The sequence below is a fragment of the Rattus norvegicus genome, chromosome 5 (assembly GCF_036323735.1).
Source record: "Rattus norvegicus strain BN/NHsdMcwi chromosome 5, GRCr8, whole genome shotgun sequence".
Lineage (NCBI taxonomy): Eukaryota > Metazoa > Chordata > Mammalia > Rodentia > Muridae > Rattus > Rattus norvegicus.
This window is the reverse complement of record NC_086023.1, coordinates 17,224,454-17,242,662: the sequence shown is the minus strand read 5'-3', so window position 1 is coordinate 17,242,662 and position 18,209 is coordinate 17,224,454. Positions and strand designations below refer to the sequence as shown.

Below are 18,209 nucleotides of genomic sequence, written 5' to 3'. Positions count from 1 at the left end.
ATGATCCACGGCTTTCAGAGACTACCAGGACTTCTTCCGGCCTTGGAAGCTGACGGCGTCCAAGACCCACATCATGAAGTCTGCAGGTGTGGAAAAGTTAGCTGACAAGCTGTATATGGCATCCCTCCCTCCCTCCCTCCCTGAAATGATGTTTGGAGATAACGTTCTAAGGATCCAGCATGACTCTGGCTTTGAAAGAGTTCAATGCTACAGATGCACTGAGATGTGTGAACAACTACCAGGGCATGCTCAAAGTAGCTTGTGCTGAAGAGTGACAGGAAAGAAGAACGGAGGGTGAACATTCCAAAGAAGCTACTAAACCATGTGACTGGACCTATACAACAGATTATAAAGAGTCATTGCTTGGAGAATCTCTTAAGTTAAAGGTTGTACCTACAACAGATCATATAGATACAGAAACATTGAAAGCCAGAAACAGATAAAATTTTTTGAAGAAGTTCTCCCTTTTGAGGATGAATTGCATGATCACAGAGTTTCCAGCCGGAGTGTGAAAATTCGAGTAATGCCTTCCAGCTTTTTTTCTGCTACTGCGGTTTTTCCTCAGAAAAAAACTGATGGGGCGCTCATCCGAACAAATGACACAAGGCTTTACCATGAAACTGACAAGACCTACATGTTACGACGATATACATCCAGAGAGAGCAAAATTGCTAATTTAATGCATGTCCCATCTTCCCTCTTCACAGAACCTAACGAAATAGCACAGTATTTACCAATTAAGGAAGCAGTTTGTGAGAAGCTAGTATTTCCAGAAAGAACTGATCTTAATCCTGCGCCCTCAGAATCAAATGTGATACAGCATACTCTCCATGTGGAACCTGACTGGGTACCTTGGCTCTTCATAGGGGTGCTTTTATTATGAGAATTAATTTCCTTGCTTATGAGTAGATTTTTCTGTAGCCTTAAAGGAAAATAAAAGATTCTTGCAGGCAGGTTCCACCCAACTCCTATTTATCCTCTTTTCAAGTTCCTACTCCAGAGAGATACATGCTCTGGGGCTTAATTTGGGTTTTTAACTCATCACAAATTGGGACCTCAGCAGTGATCTTTGTGTGCCTCAAGAGGGGGAGGTAATCTGCATCCATCCTGAAGTATCATCTACGGAGAAGAGGCTGACTTGTAAATGCCATCACTGAGCCATGATGCCCTGTGACCGTCACAGGATTCTGACTACATGCTCTTGTGACACTCTGGCTCTTGGCTGTGGGTTTTCTGGTGTTTATTCACATTTCTGGAGAGTTGTGACATGTCACCTACATAAGTAATCTTGTGTTATTCATTAGTTGGAATTTCTGGACAGCATCATATTGTGTGTGTTTGTACACACATGCATTTTTTAAATCTTTTCTTTTAAATGTCTTTGTCTCTGAGTAGTGTTAGATTATTTATTTTGATAATTCATTGTTTAATTGTGGAGAATTAAATTAAATAATTGACTTTTTAAATTAAAGAGTAGGCAGTAGAGAGGAGTGTGCTTTTGAAAATTGTATTAGTGTATTCCTGTGAGGAGTACAAAGGTGTTTCCTTGGCCATTTCTAAATATGACATATGCTATTTTCTTTTCTTTTCTTTTTTTTATGCTGATGGGTTATCCCCATCTTTTTTTTTTTTTTTTAGTGTGGATGATTTTCATTTTTTTTTATTTATTTAATACGTAATAATAATTCTTTGGTTTCCGGGTAAATATCCCCCTCCCCCCTCCCCTTCCTTAACGGTGTTCCCCTCCCAACCATCCCCCCATTGCCGCCCTCCCCCCAACAGTCTAGTTCACTGGGTGTTCAGTCTTAGCAGGACCCAGGGCTTCCCCTTCCACTGGTGCTCTTACTAGGATATTCATTGCTACCTATGAGGTCAGAGTCCAGGGTCAGTCCATGTATAGTCTTTAGGTAGTGGCTTAGTCCCTGGAAGCTCTGGTTGCTTGGCATTGTTGTACATATAGGGTCTCGAGCCCCTTCAAGCTCTTCCAGTTCTTTCTCTGATTCCTTCAACGGGGGTCCTATTCTCAGTTTAGTGGTTTGCTGCTGGCATTCGCCTCTGTATTTGCTGTATTCTGGCTGTGTCTCTCAGGAGACATCCGGCTCCTGTCGGTCTGCACTTCTTTGCTTCATCCATCTTGTCTAATTGGGTGGCTGTATATGTATGGGCCACATGTGGGGCAGGCTCTGAATGGGAGCTCCTTCAGTCTCTGTTTTAATCTTTGCCTCTCTCTTCCCTGCCAAGGGTATTCTTGTTCCCCTTTTAGAGAAGGAGTGAAGCATTCACATTTTGATCATCCGTCTCGAGTTTCATTTGTTCTAGGCATCTAGGGTAATTCAAGCATTTGGGCTATGAGCCACTTATCAGTGAGTGCATACCATGTATGTCTTTCTGTGTTTGGGTTAGCTCACTCAGGATGATATTTTCCAGTTCCAACCATTTGCCTACGAATTTCATAAAGCCGTTGTTTTTGATAGCTGAGTAATATTCCATTGTGTAGATGTACCATATTTTCTGTATCCATTCCTCTGTTGAAGGGCATCTGGGTTCTTTCCAGCTTCTGGCTATTATAAATAAGGCTGCGATGAACAAAGTGGAGCACGTGTCTTTTTTATATGTTGGGGCATCTTTTGGGTATATGCCCAAGAGAGGTATAGCTGGATCCTCAGGCAGTTCAATGTCCAATTTTCTGAGGATCCTCCAGACTGATTTCCAGAATGGTTGTACCAGTCTGCAATCCCACCAACAATGGAGGAGTGTTCCTCTTTCTGCGCATCCTCGCCAGCATCTGCTGTCACCTGAGTTTTTGATCTTAGCCATTCTCACTGGTGTGAGGTGAAATCTCAGGGTTGTTTTGATTTGCATTTCCCTTATGACTAAAGATGTTGAACATTTCTTTAGGTGTTCCTCCGCCATTCGGCATTCCTCAGCTGTGAATTCTTTGTTTAGCTCTGAACCCCATTTTTTAATAGGGTTATTTGTCTCCCTGCGGTCTAACTTCTTGAGTTCTTTGTATATTTTGGATATAAGGCCTCTATCTGTTGTAGGATTGGTAAAGATCTTTTCCCAATCTGTTGGTTGCCGATTTGTCCTAACCACAGTGTCCTTTGCCTTACAGAAGCTTTGCAGTTTTATGAGATCCCATTTGTCGATTCTTGATCTTAGAGCATAAGCCATTGGTGTTTTGTTCAGGAAATTTTTTCCAGTGCCCATGTGTTCCAGATGCTTCCCTAGTTTTTCTTCTATAAGTTTGAGTTTATCAGGTTTGATGTGGAGGTCCTTGATCCACTTGGACTTAAGCTTTGTACAGGGTGATAAGCATGGATCAATCTGCATTCTTCTACATGTTGACCTCCAGTTGAACCAGCACCATTTGCTGAAAATGCTATCTTTTTTCCATTGGATGGTTTTGGCTCCTTTGTCAAAAATCAAGTGACCATAGGTGTGTGGGTTCATTTCTGGGTCTTCAATTCTATTCCATTGGTCTATCTGTCTGTCTCTGTACCAATACCATGCAGTTTTTATCACTATTGCTCTGTAATACTGCTTGAGTTCAGGGATAGTGATTCCCCCTGAAGTCCTTTTATTGTTGAGGATAGTTTTAGCTCTCCTAGGTTTTTTGTTATTCCAGATGAATTTGCAAATTGTTCTGTCTAACTCTTTGAAGAATTGGATTGGTATTTTGATGGGGATTGCATTGAATCTGTAGATCGCTTTTGGTAAAATGGCCATTTTTACTATATTAATCCTGCCAATCCATGAGCATGGGAGATCTTTCCATCTTCTGAGGTCTTCTTCAATTTCTATCTTCAGTGTCTTGAAGTCTTATTGTACAGATCTTTTACTTGCTTGGTTAAAGTCACACCGAGGTACTTTATATTATTCGGGTCTATTATGAAGGGTGTCGTTTCCCTAATTTCTTTCTCGGCTTGTTTCTCTTTTGTGTAGAGGAAGGCTACTGATTTATTTGAGTTAATTTTATACCCAGCCACTTTGCTGAAGTTGTTTATCAGCTTTAGTAGTTCTCTGGTGGAACTTTTGGGATCACTTAAATATACTATCATATCATCTGCAAATAGTGATATTTTGACTTCTTCTTTTCTGATCTGTATCCCCTTGACCTCCTTTTGTTGTCTGATTGCTCTGGCTAGAACTTCAAGAACTATATTGAATAAGTAGGGAGAGAGTGGGCAGCCTTGTCTAGTCCCTGATTTTAGTGGGATTGCTTCAAGTTTCTCTCCATTTAGTTTAATGTTAGCAACTGGTTTGCTGTATATGGCTTTTACCATGTTCAGGTATGGGCCTTGAATTCCTATTCTTTCCAGGACTTTTATCATGAAGGGGTGTTGAATTTTGTCAAATGCTTTCTCAGCATCTAATGAAATGATCATGTGGTTTTGTTCTTTCAGTTTGTTTATATAATGGATCACGTTGATGGTTTTCCGTATATTAAACCATCCCTGCATGCCTGGGATGAAGCCTACTTGATCATGGTGGATGATTGTTTTGATGTGCTCTTGGATTCGGTTTGCCAGAATTTTATTGAGTATTTTTGCGTCGATATTCATAAGGGAAATTGGTCTGAAGTTCTCTTTCTTTGTTGGGTCTTTGTGTGGTTTCGGTATAAGAGTAATTGTGGCTTCATAGAAGGAATTCGGGAGTGATCCATCTGTTTCAATTTTGTGGAATAGTTTGGATAATATTGGTATGAGGTCTTCTATGAAGGTTTGATAGAATTCTGCACTAAACCCGTCTGGACCTGGGCTCTTTTTGGTTGGGAGACCTTTAATGACTGCTTCTATTTCCTTAGGAGTTATGGGGTTGTTTAACTGGTTTATCTGTTCCTGGTTTAACTTCGGTACCTGATATTTGTCTAGGAAATTGTCCATTTCCTGAAGATTTTCAAGTTTTGTTGAATATAGGCTTTTATAGTAAGATCTGATGATTTTTTGAATTTCCTCTGAATCTGTAGTTATGTCTCCCTTTTCATTTCTGATTTTGTTAATTTGGACACACTCTTTGGGTCCTCTCGTTAGTCTGGCTAAGGGTTTATCTATCTTGTTGATTTTCTCAAAGAACCAACTTTTGGTTCTGTTGATTCTTTCTATGGTCCTTTTTGTTTCTACTTGGTTGATTTCAGCTCTGAGTTTGATTATTTCCTGCCCTCTACTCCTCCTGGGTGTATTTGCTTCTTTTTGTTCTAGAGTTTTTAGGTGTGCTGTCAAGCTGCTGACATATGCTCTTTCCTGTTTCTTTCTGCAGGCACTCAGCGCTATGAGTTTTCCTCTTAGCACAGCTTTCATTGTGTCCCATAAGTTTGGGTATGTTGTACCTTCATTTTCATTAAATTCTAAAAAGTTTTTAATTTCTTTCTTTATTTCTTCCTTGACTAGGTTATCATTGAGTAGAGCATTGTTCAATTTCCACGTATATGTGGGCATTCTTCCCTTATTGTTATTGAAGACCAGTTTTAGGCCGTGGTGGTCCGATAGCACCCATGGGATTATTTCTATCTTTCTGTACCTCTTGAGGCCCGTTTTTTGACCAACTATATGGTCAATTTTGGAGAAAGTACCATGAGGAGCTGAGAAGAAGGTATATCCTTTTGCTTTAGGATAGAATGTTCTATAAATATCTGTTAAGTCCATTTGGCTCATGACTTCTCTTAGTCTGTCTACGTCTCTGTGTAATTTTTGTTTCCATGATCTGTCCATTGATGAGAGTGGGGTGTTGAAATCTCCCACTATTATTGTGTGAGGTACAATGTGTGTTTTGAGCTTTAGTAAGGTTTCTTTTACGTATGTAGGTGCTCTTGTATTTGGGGCATAGATATTTAGGATTGAGAGTTCATCTTGGTTGATTTTTCCTTTGATGAGTATGAAGTGTCCTTCCTTATCTTTTTTGATGACTTTTAATTGAAAATTGATTTTATTTGATATTAGAATGGCTACTCCAGCTTGCTTCTTCTGACCATTTGCTTGGAAAGTTGTTTTCCAGCCTTTCACCCTGAGGTAGTGTCTGTCTTTGTCTCTGAGGTGTGTTTCCTGTAGGCAGCAGAATGCAGGGTCCTCCTTGCGTATCCAGTTTGTTAATCTATGTCTTTTTATTGGGGAGTTGAGGCCATTGATGTTGAGAGATATTAAGGAATAGTGATTATTGCTTCCCGTTATATTCATATTTGGATGTGAGGTTATGTTTGTGTGCTTTCACTCTCTTTGTTTTGTTGCCAAGACGATTAGTTTCTTGCTTCTTCTAGGGTATAGCTTGCCTCCTTTTGTTGGGCTTTACCCTTTATTATCCTTTGTAGTGCGGGATTTGTAGAAAGATATTGTGTAAATTTGGTTTTGTCATGGAATATCTTGGTTTCTCCATCTATGTTAATTGAGAGTTTTGCAGGATACAGTAACCTGGGCTGGCACTTGTGTTCTCTTAGGGTGTGTATGACATCTGTCCAGGATCTTCTGGCCTTCATAGTTTCTGGCGAAAAGTCTGGTGTGATTCTGATAGGTCTGCCTTTATATGTTACTTGACATTTTTCCCTTACTGCTTTTAATATTCTTTCTTTATTTTGTGCGTTTGGTGTTTTGACTATTATGTGACGGGAGGTGTTTCTTCTCTGGTCCAATCTATTTGGAGTTCTGTAGGCTTCTTGTATGCCTATGGGTATCTCTTTTTTTAGGTTAGGGAAGTTTTCTTCTATGATTTTGTTGAAGATATTTACTGGTCCTTTGAGCTGGGAGTCTTCACTCTCTTCTATACCTATTATCCTTAGGTTTGATCTTCTCATTGAGTCCTGGATTTCCTGTATGTTTTGGACCAGTAGCTTTTTCTGCTTTACATTATCTTTGACAGTTGAGTCAATGATTTCTAGGGAATCTTCTGCTCCCGAGATTCTTTCTTCCATCTCTTGTATTTTGTTGGTGAGGCTTCTATCTACAGCTCCTTGTCTCTTCTTTTGATTTTCTATATCCAGGGTTGTTTCCACGTGTTCTTTCTTGATTGCTTCTATTTCCATTTTTAATTCCTTCAACTGTTTGATTGTGTTTTCCTGGAATTCTTTCAGGGATTTTTGCGATTCTTCTCTGTAGGCTTCTACTTGTTCTCTAAGGGAGTTCTTCACGTCTTTCTTGAAGGCCTCTAGCATCATGATCAAATATGATTTTGAAACTAGATCTTGCTTTTCTGGTGTGTTTGGATATTCTATGTTTACTTTGGTGGGAGAATTGGGCTCCGATGATGCCATGTAGTCTTGGTTTCTGTTGCTTGGGTTCCTGCGCTTGCCTCCTGCCATCAGATTATCTCTAGTGTTACTTTGTTCTGCTATCTCTGACAGTAGCTAGACTGTCCTATAAGCCTGTGTGTCAGGAGTGCTGTAGACCTGTTTTCCTGTTTTCTTTCAGCCAGTTATGGGGACAGAGTGTTCTGCTTTCGGGCTTGTAGTTTTTCCTCTCTACAGGTCTTTAGCTGTTCCTGTGGGCCTGTGTCTTGAGTTCACCAGGCAGGTCACTTGCAGGGGAAAAGTTGGTCCTACCTGAGGTTCTGAGGCTCAAGTGTGCTCGTGGGGTACTGCCTAAGACCTCTCCGCGGCGGCAGCAACCGAGGAGATCTGCGCCGCTCTTTCCGGGAGCCTCCGTGCACCAGGGTTCCAGATGGCGTTTGGTGTTTTCCTCTGGCGTCTGGATGTGCGCAGAGTGCAGTCTCTTCTGGTTTTCCAGGCGTGTCTGCCTTTCTGTAGGTTTAGCTCTCCCTCCCACGGGATTTGGATGCAGAGAACCGTTTATCCGGTCTGTTTCCTTCAGGTTCCGGCGGTGTCTCAGGTGCAGGGGTCCTGCCACTCCTGGACCCTCCCCTGAGGTTCCGAGGCTCAAGTGTGCTCGTGGGGTACTGCCTAAGACCTCTCCGCGGTGGCAGCAACTGAGGAGATCTGCGCCGCTCTTTCCGGGAGCCTCCGTGCACCAGGGTTCCAGATGGCGTTTGGTGTTTTCCTCTGGCGTCTGGATGTGCGCAGAGTGCAGTCTCTTCTTGCTATTTTCTTTTTATTTGTCCAAGTGTCTTTTTGTAAAAGCAGAATAAATAATAAGGAATTATGAAAAAGAAAGAAAATACTTTACAGCTGGATCTTATGGAAGCATTTTGACAATTGAGAGTCTCTCCTCTCTGATGACTCTAGCTTGTGTCAAGTTAACGTAAAACTAAGCAGCACGACTCACCCCTTGTCAATTTGACACCCAAACACACTGCTTTTCAGTTAGAATCTTTATTTCTCACTTATCCCCAACATGGAGTGTTAATATTAATATTACAATGTAAAACATAGATAACTTTAAAAGCTCCACAGTTCTTACAAATTCAAACATATTAAAAGTCTCTTTAAAATACCTGATCCCTAAAATTTCAAAATCTCTTTTAAAAATTCAAAGTCTTTCTGCTGTGGGCTCTTGTAAAAATAGAAACTTTCTCAAGAGAGAAGAACCAGGGCACAGTCATAAGCTATACAAAGCAAACCCAGGCACAAACAGTGTAAATACTCAATGTCAAGTTGTTGGGGATTCACTAATGATCTTCCGGGCTCCTCCAAGGGGCTTGTGTCACTTCTCGAGCTCTTCCCTCTGCATTACACACAGTGAAAGGACTCAATTTCCCTGACCCCCATGTTCAGGCGCCAGATGTTGGGGTTCTTTGCAGGAATCACGGAAACTAGCCATAAAGAGGTAAGAATGAAAACTTAATACCACTGGACTTGGTGAGTCAAACTGGATCAAAATTCTAAAGAGTCTTATCCCATGATTTAATTTTCTTACACCTTTAAACACAGTAAAACTTTGTGGGAAATGTCTCCATGTGACAGTTCTCATAAGAAAGCTTCAGGGGTGGCTACATTAAAATTCCCATTGCAAAATTCACCACTACAGCAGAGCACCTTAAACCTTTATCATTACAATGAATTCTATTGACTGGGAAAGAGAGCTCAAGGTTAGGGCCTAGAGGGGAAGAACTTATAATAAGTATAAGGATGGATTCTAATGAGGAAGGACACAAGTTCATGGTGCCTCTGTCATAAGGATGAACTTTATGTACTGAGAGGCAAGCCCAGGATAAAACCATAACAGTTCTCAGGGTTTGGGGAAAATTCGTGTGGAGGTTTGCTCCTAATAGAATATCAAAGGATCACCATGTTGTTTGACCATGTTCACCCAACATTCCAGACCACCAGTCATCAAGCTTCCTTCCACTGAAGAATGCAGGCCTGCATGCTTAACAATGTAGAATGCTTCCTACAGAGGCAGGGCAGCCAGATGGGAGTTACAAAAACTTGAATGTTCTGAATTTTAAAAACTAAATAGAATTACAAAGCACTATTTAATGTGGGCTGCATTTTGAATTCTTGAACTAACTGATATAAAGTTAATTTTAATTTTTTCTTTATTCTTCTGATTTTTGACATGTGATCATGATGCAAGTGGTACTCATGAGGACCCATACCTCCTTGGGGAGTGGAGAGTGTTTAGTGAGTACTGGTGGCTGGAGTAGCCACTGGTAAGTTTTCTATCCACCTGTAAGAAGTTTTTCATTATGCTTCTTTAAGTAACTTATAATTCACTGGGTCACAAAAACAAATTTATGAATGTAGAAAGAAGAGAAAAGGTCAACACAGGAGGAAATGAGGCAGAAGCAGGTAATGGGGGTGAACATGATCATATATTATACGATGAAAATGTCCTATATCTAATATATCATTACTAAAAACCGAAACACTTTGCTTGAGAAAATTTTAATGCAAAAAGAATTAGAGATGAACTGAGGGATTTAACAAAATGTATTTTAAAGTAGTTTTAAAATAAAGTTAAAATGTAAGTATCACATTATATAGATATATTGATAAACTGTCGTAAAAACCAGGCTGGCATATACTCAAGGCTGGTCTTTAACTATTGATCCTCTGGCCTCTACCTCCAAGGTGATAGGATTATAATAGTACCAATATGGCCATCGCACTCTCCGAGTTTCTTGTGCTGGCTAGATTTATGTCAACTTGACACAAACTATGGTCATCTAAGAGGAGAAAACCTCAACTGAGAAAAAGCCTCCATAGGATCAGGCTGTGGGCAAGCGTGCAGAACATTTTAGTTACTGACTGATGCAGAAGGACCAGCCCATTGTGGGTGGTGCCACCTATGGGCTGGTGATCTTGGGTTTCATAAGAAAGAAGGCTGAGGAAGTCATGATGAGCAAGCCAGTTAGCAGCACCCCTCCATGTCCTCTGCATCAGCTCTTGCCTCCAGGTTCCTCTACTGTTTGAGTTCCTGTCCTGATTTCCTTCAACGATGAACCGTGATATGGAAGAGTAAGTCAAATAAACCCTTTCCTCCCCAACTTGTTATTTTATTTTAGCAGCATAAAACAATTGTGGTAGCTCGGGACAAAATTTGGGGGTACCACCCTCTAGTTGTATAGCTTTGAGGCTTGGATTGCAGCATTTACCTAGCTTCGTAATTATTAAAATGAGAATACTGCTTACAACTGTGAGGACTGAGTGATAAAATTCAAGTTTTTAGTGGAAACAAAAAGAGAACACTGTAAGGATCCATGATTCCTCAAAGAATGGTATCCCCTTCGCTAAAAGTATGTAAACTCAAAGAGTGTTTTATACTGCAGAAATCCAGCATGCTGGGGTCTTAAAATACCAAGATAGAGAGACAACCAAGTGAGCTCAAAGGCCTGATTTAAAGCCTTTTAAATCAGGGGGGGATTCCAGGGTAGGTGACTTTTATCTTACCCTATCTCTAGGGACATTCCATTACCAAAGTGTGGGGTCTGAGAAGGTCTAGAAATTGCTGCTGAGCCATTATCCTTGCCTCAGGCCAAGTGGCTGGGCAGCTACTAAGGACTGGACTTGCCTGGCCTTGTTCAGTCCTGAACTGCTTATTAGAAGCCTGTCATGAAGTCAGTCTAGCCTTCTCAATACTGCTTACAACTGTGAGGATTTAATGGTAAAATTCAAGTTAACAATGAAAATCATAGCTCAAAAAAAAAGAAATAGTTTTCTATTTTATAAGTCAATTTACCTCTGAGAAAACTATTCTTGTTGATGTTGGAAAAAATTTAATCTTGACAGCCAAAGTCATTACTTCTAGTATAACCCATGTACATTAGGTTAACTCCAAGACATTCTTTTTCAATTAGGAATAAAATAAAATAAAATAAATGCCCTAAAGGAAAATCTGATTGGACACAATTCCTCAACTGAGGAATTTGACAACCAAGATTAGTCATTAGAAGTTCATCCATTGGGCCGAAGAGACTGCTCAGTGGTTAAGAGTACTGACTGCATTTCCAAAGATCCTGCAACCGCATGGTGGCTCACAACCATCTGTAATGAGATCTGATGCCCTCTTCTGGTATGTCTGAAGACAGCTACAGTACATATATGTTCACCCATTATTAATTTAACACACAAATACATCCTTACTATACCACAACCTTTCCTTTCTAGTTTGTCTCAACATTTAATTTTAATATCAGAAGATAAAGCATAGTACCCCTTTAAAATTCTTACCCTCTTTAAAAGTTATTTCTTGTACTGTGCCTTCCTTCTTGGTCTATTTGGATCCTAGATTAATAGTAAACTCAAACAATTTGTGGCACCATCCTGTGCTCGTGTCTTTTCTGAGACCTTTTTGCACATCCTTCTCCAGGTATATGACTGTCCATGATCTCTACTATACGGCTTTGGCAAAATGAATCAATTTTGATGACAGTCAGCAGATTAGACAAACAATTTTACAACTATTCCCCATGCAAGCTAAAAAATCAATCATCTTCCGGGAACCTTCTATATTCCCCAGTCAAAAGCTCTGGAAAGACAGGGAACTTTAGCCATTGCTCCTGACTGTTAACATGCCATGGTTTCTGCTCTTTCTCAATACACGAAAGGCATGAAGAAAATTATCTCAGAGCACCTCAAGACATGGTAGCTTTGTAGGAAGAGTGATATGAAAAGGATCTTCCCTCCACTTCAAGTTAGTCTATACTATTACAAATTATTATTGTGTATGGCTTATATTTTACTTTAAAGGGGCACAGAGATTGTCTGAGCAATAGAATTCTTCTTGCTTGCTTTCTTGCTTGTTTTCTTTCTCCACCTCTTCCTCCTCCTCCTCCTCCCCCCCTTCAATAGCTTATAAAAGTTTTTCTTTAGTTAAAAATAATAATAAATTGGCTAAAGGGGGCACCTTCAAACTTGCAACCTGTGGGTTTCATGACGAGGCCCTATAAGTCCTAGTGTGCAAAGCCCTTCTAGGTTGCAGGCCTTTGTTAACTCTGGTAGCTTAAGCACTCTGAACAAAAAGCATTCAGTTTAGGAGCAATAGGCAATCTGCGTTCCAGTAATTTTTGGGTTTCCGTCACACAAAGAATATTACAGGTTTGTGGTAGATGAGACTTGATTCAAGTTTATTAGACATTACTCTATGAATCTTTCTTCATTGTTCCACCTGTTTATGAAGGATGATGTGTTTAGTAGGCAATAAGCAAAATGTAGCTAGGGAGTTTACCAAAAAACAATTGATTTAAAACCATGCTTACTGATGATTTTCCTTATTAGAACAGAGACAGAAAAGGTTCTATATTAGCAAAAATCAAACTGTGATTTAAAGGCATTCATTTAGTTAACCAAATGTATAGGTGTGATTAAAAAGCAATATTGCTGTGATTATAATGCAATCAGCAAATTATTAAACTGCTATCAAAATGTAAATAAGTCCTATGTTTTTGCCAGAAGTCTCTAATTCTTATTGTTTTACCTGGAGCTGTAAATGGTTTTTAGTAAGTAGATTGTTTAATATGTCTCAGCTGTCACATCTTTTTTTGTTCCTCTTAATTTGTTAAGTGAGAGAAAATATTAACAACACATTATTACAGAATGTCTTCTCAATGAATTTTAAAGTGTATACAAATCCAGTTTTATCTATAATATTCTATGAAGTCTAATTAAAAGTCAAAAAGTTAAGCATTTGATTAAATATTTTGTGTATGTAAATGTTTATTTGCACTTATGTTTAAATGCCACATGCATCATGGTGGCCAGGAAGGCCTGGAACTGGAGTTACATATAGTTATGAGCTGTCGTGTGGGTGATTGGGTCCCCTTGCAAGAGCAGCTAGTGCTGAAGCATCTTTCCAGCCCACAGCTCACTTTTTACAAGCTAACGGGGCAGTGTAGAAGGGCACACTGGTGCACTCCTGTAACCTCAGCACCCAGAATCTGAAGGCAGGAGGCTCAGGAGTTCACAATCATCCTCATTTTAAACATAGGAAGGTCAATGCTAGCCCAAGCTCTATGAAGCTTTTAAAACACAACAACATATAAATGTGCTCTTTCCCCTTAACTTTAACTATGATCACTTTTAATAAATTAGTGTGGGTGTTTAGGTGCTAAAATTACAAAAATCTGTAAAATATAACTGTCAAAGTAATCCTAAATTATACACACACAAGAAAAAAAAAAAAACCTCTCCAAAATATTTCAGCCATCCTATCAAAGGACATGGAGGAAAAGAAAACAACTGTTTCTAGCAGTTACTTCATCTTAACCAGAGGGAGTGTCTCAAAATTGTGTGGGTGTGGTACCAATCGATGATGCCTGTGAACCCAGCACTGAAGAGGCAGAGATGGGACTGTCACAACCTCAGGACTCCTAGGATCACAGGGCACAACTGCAAAGCAAAACACAGAAAGAGTAAATGAAAGGGTTTTGGAGCAAGGCTTGTTGGGGCAGCCCACATTCCAGAAGCAGATGTCCCTCCCTCCCCTAGCCTGCCTTTACCAACTCAGGGTCAGCAACTGACTTCATCACCAGCCCTCAAATGTGATTAGTGAAACCTAGTCCAACCTTCACAATTCTCTCTGTCTCTATCTCTGTCTCTACCTCTCCCTCCCTCCCCTCTCCCCATTGCTCAGAAGCAGCCTCTCTCTCTCTCTCTCTCTCTCTCTCTCTCTCTCTCTCTCTCTCTCACACACACACACACACACACACACACACACACACACACACCAATAAATCTCTGCAGTGAGATATATTGGGTGGTGTGACTTTGTGGTGTTCCTTGACCCCCACCTGTGTCTTCCACTGCTAAACTCTATTGAGTACATTGACCCAGGAATGCAGCAAAAATCACATCAGGTCATAGATATCACGAAAGAGATTTATTAGGGCCAGTGAGGGGTGGGGGGCAGGCCATAGGCAGCCTTTGAGGAGGGATGAGAAACATTGGCTGGAAAAGCCAGCAGAAATTATCATCATCACATAACTTAGAAAAGTCAGATCAGCAACTTGGTTCAGAGCAGTAGAGTTACTTAGGAAAGAGAACTCGTTTAAGACACTCCAGGTTTTGGCACCAGATGAACATGAACCCGAGAGAGGGGGAAGGGGAGAGAGAGAGAGAGAGAGAGAGAGAGAGAGAGAGAGAGAGAGAGAGAGAGAGAGAGAGAGAAAGCTCCTAGGTATGGTGGGGGAGAAAGTTTATTATAGATATATGGGAGTCAAACGAAGACACATCTGGAAGAGTCCAGAGTGGAGAGAAGAGAAGGGTAAAGGAGAGAGGGGGACCAAGTACAGAAGCCAAGAGGCTAAAGGTACAAAGGGGCATATAACCAAAATGTCTGCATCATGTAGGGAAGAGTCTCTGAGGCAAGAGCAGCCTAGTCTCTGAACTGGAGTGTTCAGGAGGGTAAGTATGCCAGCCATACTCTGTAACAAGTAAGGAATAAGGGGTGCTGAAAGACCAGGTCCACTTTGTTAGTTAAATAGGTACCTCAGCTGCTTGTCCAGGGTTTGAAACTTAGCATGTGTATGTGTGTGTATACATGCACACTTACATACATTGGAGTGATTTGAAGAGGTTTGGACTCATGTGTTTAAATGCTTGGCCCACAGGGAGGATGACACTATTAGGAGGTGTGGCCTTGTTGGAGGATGTGTATCTCTGTGAGGGTAGGATCTGAGGTCTTATGCTTAAGCTCCATACATGGCAGTGTAGGAGAGCGTCTTATCTTTATTTGTAGAGCAGGGAGTTTGGTAGTGGCTAGCTAGTTCCTGGAACAATCTCTTGACCTTGTTTTTAGGATTGGCCGGGCATGTCTCAGGCCCGTTCTGTCCTGTCCCTTTATCTGTTGTTTTTTTATAGTTTTTATAAAGTTTTTATTTTAACTCCTTCATTCTCCTCTTCTTTTATTTATTAATTTTAATCTTAGAATTCTTAGACATTGGTATTTTTATACGGGGAACGGTAGTCTTCCTCTTTTTTTATCCTAGCTATAGGATGGTATTGGCGTTGGAGGACCATTAGTTGTACAGCATTTATTTTATTTTTAACAAAAGCTAATCTTCTGTTTATCAAACAGGAGCCAAACACTAAGAGCAGGAAAATAACAGGAACTGGCCCAGCAAGGGCAGAAAATAATGTAGTGACCCATGGAGACTTGGAGTACCATGATTTAAACCATCTCTGTTGTGTTTTATGGTCTCGCTTTTTTTTCTCAAGTCTTTTTCTTAATTTTTGTATTGAGTCCTTGACTACTCTAGTATGATCTGTATAGAAACAGCACTCTTCTTTTAAGGCAGCACATAGTCTTTCTTTCTTTAAGAACAACAGGTCTAAACCTCTTCGGTTTTGTAACACCACTTCCAATAAGGAAGTTAAGGATTTTTTTAAGGCATCTATAGATTTTTTTAACATCTCTAAGTCTTTAGTCATGGCTTTTCTCAAAGACTGAAGGGAGTGAGCTCCCTGTCTGTCTTTGCTAAAGCCATCACTCTCGTTCCTATCCCTATAGCAAGTCCTGTTCCCAGGAGCATGGCTAAGGTAATAGAGACAGGTTCTCTTTTAAACCTTCTACTGAAATATTCATCTTCTAGGCGGGAAGCAGGATGATAATATACTCGCAGCAGGAGCTGGATCATGACACAGAAATCACGAGAGGGGTCAAAAACATTAGTTGACAGGCAAGGGGTAAGCCCTGTGTTGTAGGCCCACCAACCAACAGGAGATGGCACAAGATAATGGCTGTCATCAGTTCGGGCTATGGAGAGAGTTCGACCACAAAGGTGATGGTGAGAAAGGGGGGGGCGGTCCTAGACAAAGACCAGGACCCCTCCCTGATACAGTTACATCAGTTAAAGTCAGTTTCTTTCTCGACCCCCATGAGCAGGAAGCATGATTGTTGGTTTTATTAAAGTCACCATTGTATGTAATTCTCTCATAATAAGGGGGACAAACACAGCCAACACTCAGTAGTAGCCTCTGGATCAGTGTTGTTAAGGGCATAGAAAGCTCCTTTAACCAGGTTAAAGAGTCTTTGTCCTGTTGATGGGTGAGTAAGGTCCGCAGAGGAGGATTCATAAGGAATACCAGTACTAACAGATCTTATTGAGGTTGATGGAACCATTGTAGGAGGTGGAGGCTTAAGCCTGGCAGGGGGACCTCTTTCTGGGAGGATCTTGTTGGGCCCAATGGGCACTGGCGGGGGTGCCCCAAACATTAGCTCAAAGGGTGTTAAGCCTGTAACTCTGGGAGTATTTCAAACCTGGAATAGGGCATAAGGGAGAAGGGCTGTCCAATCATTTTTGTTGGTCTCCAAGGTCAATTTAGTTAAGGTCTCTTTTAGCGTTTTATTTATCCTTTTTACCTGTCCTGAACTCCGGGATCTATAGGCACAATGTAATTTTCAATTAATCCCCAGTTGACTGGCCAGTCCCTGACTTACCTGGGTGACGAAGGCAGGCCCGTTGTCTGACCCGATTACCTTAGGTATTCGAAAGCAAGGGAAAATTTTTTTAAGTATCTTCTTGGCAACTATATTCACTGTTTCTCTCTTTGTGGGGAAGGCTTCTACCCAACCTGAGAAGGTATCTATAAAAACTAGAAGATACTTATTTCTGTACCTGGCTGGTTTTACCTCAGTAAAGTCAATTTTCCAATAAGTCCCTGGTCTGTCCCCCCGCAGGCGTTTTCCTCCATGAATCTTGTTAGACCCAACATTAGTGAGCATGCATGTTCGACAGTTCTTTACTAGGTCTTCCACAGTTTTCTGTAGTTGAGGGATGTGATAAGGGAATTTATTAACTAGCCTCACCATCTTTTTGGCTCCCAGGTGAGTAAGACGATGTATATTGGTTAAATATTTTAGCCCCTCTTCTTCTGTGAGAGTCTGTTTTTCTAGGATTCCTCCTTCTGGAGGAGATGAGGTTCTAATTACTAGAGTCAGAGGCCCTTGAGCTGTCTTTTTAGCCACTTGGTCGGCCATCTGATTTTTACTTTCTATTGATCTAGTTCCTTTTTGATGTCCTGGACAGTGAATGATCGCCACCTTGCGGGGCAAATGGATGGCTTCAAGTAGGCTAAGAATTTTTTCTTTATTTTTAATGTCTTTTTCAGCTGAAGTCAGTAATCCTCTTTGTCGGTAAATTGCCCCATGAACATGAGCATACCGGCTGTCAGTATAGATACTGATAGTCTTCCCTTCTGTACACTTTAAAGCCTGAGTTAAAGCAATAAGTTCTGCTTTTTGAGCTGAAGTCCCTTCAGGCAGGCTACTGGCCCATATGACAGACCTTCCATCTACTACCGCTGCCCTGGCTCTGCACTTACCTTCTACCACAAAGCTGCTTCTATCAGTGAACCAAGTCTCGATCCCCGGCAAAGGTTGATCAGTCAAATCTGGTCAAGTTCCAGTTTCTTCTGCCAGTATTTCCTCACAGCGATGTAATGGGGGCTTCGTCAGCTTTAGGTAGTAAGGTAGTGGGGTTAAGGTTGGCGGAAGGGGCAAAAGTTACCCACTCAGTCAGCAACAGGCTCTGGTAATGGGTCATCTGTGCGTTGGTCATCCACCGGTCTGGGGGCTGTCGAACAACACTCTCAAGGGCATGGGGTGTCACTATAGTCACATTCTGACCCGTAGTTAGTTTGTCAGCGTCTTTTACTAAAATAGCGGTGGCTGCTATTGCTCGGAGAGAGGAGGGCCATCCGCTGGCCACAGGATCCAGTTTCTTTGATAGGTAAGCTACGGGGCGTCTCCAGGGTCCTAGGGTTTGAGTAAGGGACTCCTCTTGCCACTCCATTTCTCTCATCTATGTATAAGGTGAAAGGTTTCTTAAGGTCAGGTAGTGCCAGGGCCGGAGCCTGTAGCAGCGCCTTTTTTAGAGTGTCAAAAGCT

The 18,209-nt window shown here is 41.1% G+C and overlaps 1 pseudogene; it reads left to right on the top strand.

Moving 5' to 3' along the window:
- On the top strand, nt 1-883 carry Tiprl-ps2 (TOR signaling pathway regulator, pseudogene 2; annotated as a pseudogene).
- The last annotated feature ends 17,326 nt before the right edge of the window (nt 884-18,209 follow it).